Here is a 2,711-nt window from a genome sequence, read left to right on the forward strand (position 1 = left end):
TCTCATCACAGTAACTTAAACAGATAATTTTTCAGTCAGTAATCACAATTATTTTTGAAGCTCTGAGCAGACCTAAAGTTCACAGTAAAATAGACACCTCATTCTCCATCCTATCAGCCGACGAAGTGGAATCTCGGAGACTGAGTTTTTACCAGTATTAAGGACCAGGAATGATTTGGCAAATTTTGTCAAGCTTATGAATTTGTTGGGTATTTTCCCCTGGATTTCCTTTTCTAAAACATGATTCTACAAACACACTTGGTTTTTGAAGGACACACATATTGGTGAGAGGGAGAAAAAAAAGATAATCAGGAAAAGACAAACTTAGAAAGGAAATCCATATGTATCCAGTCACATAAATGGATTTTATGTGATTTGCAAAACAATGCTGAGCTTAAATTAAATTCATGGTTAAGTACACATAGCTATTTTATTATTTTTCTTTTGAAACAAACCGAAACACAACGTCTTACAAGTAGGAATTGGTGGGCTCTGAGTTGCAATCCCCTTGACTCTGCCTCCCAAGAGTTAGAAGCTAGAGATGAACAGCCATGCTCAGTCATAAAATGTAATTTTCAATGATAGAAGAGCATGCCAGAATAATGGGTTAAAAGTGAAGTGAATCATTTCTACAATGTTAACTGCCCTCCCCAAACCTCTCCTCAGTCAATGAAGAGTCCTCTGCAGCACTGCACTGGATCCACAGTGCTGGGCACTGCTCCTTTCACCCAGGCCAGGGAGGGGGAGGCCATGTGACCCACATGACCTTTGGACCAGGGTGTATCAGTGCACCTACTCTCTGCATGGTATCTGAGCATTTTCCCTGCACATCAGTGGGAATCTTTAAACTTTTATTTCTGGTATTTCTCAGTCTTTTAAAGAGACACTTCCTTATTTTCTTTGTTATTTTCCCGTCTGTTTCCCAGCCTAGATCCACAATATAACAAAGTGCATTCTCACAGAGAACTGAGTGAAACACACACACACACACACACACACACACACACACACACACACACACACACACACACACTGTATATCTTTAGAAAATGATTCTTAAACACCTGCTGCTGGTTTACATAAAGAGTTTGTAGCCCAGTTGATTGAATCTGCAATATATGCCTGTATATCATGTGCTCTGGCTCCCCCAGGAACAATGTGCATAAGAGAAAAATTGAGGAAGAGGAGTCAGGAGATGTCTCTCATCTGGGTCCAGCTTATAGGGCCCAGTGGAGGTGGCCAGTGAGAGTAACAAACTCTCTGCAGGACAGTGGCCTCCTCTGGTCATAACTTGGTGCTATTTCCAAAAGTGCTAAGGTATCTTGTGAAAATAAATAAATAAATAAATAATAAAATGTATATGCATTAAACCACGAACGATGGTCACAAAATACACAGGAAAGTGCAAGAGATAAATTCTCCACCAAATGGTGCTATGTGGGTGATAATCGAGGTGAGGCTCAAGCTCACAATCCAGCTATCACTCCTGATATGGAAGTATCCCACACCAACAGATTGCATCATGGGGCATTGTTGCATAGCTGTTTCCTTAAGACTGAATTATTCCCTCTGGATGGAGGAAGGAAACTCACAATCTAGGGGAAGCTCAAAAAACTAACAAGGTCCTCTTCCCAGGGAGACATAGGCTCAAAGTATTTGCTAGATGAGAAGAAACTATTCTTTCATGAAACAGCAAATCACACACAGAATGCCAGTGGGTTCATTAGTCGCCAGTCAAGCAGGCACATGGTAGAGTAATATGGGAAGAGGAAACTCAATTGAGAAAATGTAGGGCTATTTTTTTGTTTTTGTTATTTTGCCTCTTTGCAGGCCTGCCACCTAGCTCCCATATAAACACAGAGTCTTATTCTTACTTATGAATGCCTAGCCTTAGCTTGGCTTGTTTCTAGCCAGCTTTTCTAATTTAAATTACCCCATTTTTCTTTAACTATGTTTTGCTTCTGGACTTTTTACCTTTCTTTATTCTAGATATATTTCTTTCCTTCTTACTCTGTGGTTGGTTGTGTGCTTGCGTGGTTGGCCCCTGGTTTCCTCATCTCCTCTTTCTCTCACTCCTGACTCTTCCTCTTTTGAAGCCTAGATTTCTGTTCCTATTATTTATTTTCTCTGACTTCCAGTCCCACCCAGGTCACAGCTTACAACTTTGAGGTGATGCAAACCAGTCAGAAGATACAGGGCACTCCGTACACAGAAACTTAAGTTAGTTGTTCATTTTCTCACCTCTTGTTTTTCTTGTCAAAATAATTAAACCATAATGAAGCTTGAAATAACTGTTGAGCAAAACAGATGTAGTAATCGTGGAGAGAGGGAAGCTGTACTTCAGGGACCGGGGCTCTGCAGAGGCCTTCCTTCCCCTGACACTGGTACCACTTGAAACTTGAAGTCTGCAATATCTGATGTCAGCCAAGAGTTCCACAAATCCTGACAGTACAAATGTGACCTGACAAGTGTCCCCTTCCCAGAGCTGCTCCAGATCCTGTCTGCACCACAGAGGTCCAGGTGAGTACATGGAGGTAAGAGCTTCCATCCCCTCAGCTGTGCCATGGAGAGTTTCATTAAAGCAGAAGAGTCTCTCAGACTAATCCAGGCAGCAGTAAACCTCAGGACCTCCACTTTCCTTCTCTCCCTGGCACCAGAAAGATCAAAGGAGACTAGTTCCTATAGATACAGAAATGGAACAGAAATGCTGA

The sequence above is a fragment of the Microtus pennsylvanicus genome, chromosome 4 (genome assembly GCF_037038515.1).
Source record: "Microtus pennsylvanicus isolate mMicPen1 chromosome 4, mMicPen1.hap1, whole genome shotgun sequence".
In the NCBI taxonomy this organism is placed as follows: Eukaryota; Metazoa; Chordata; class Mammalia; order Rodentia; family Cricetidae; genus Microtus; species Microtus pennsylvanicus.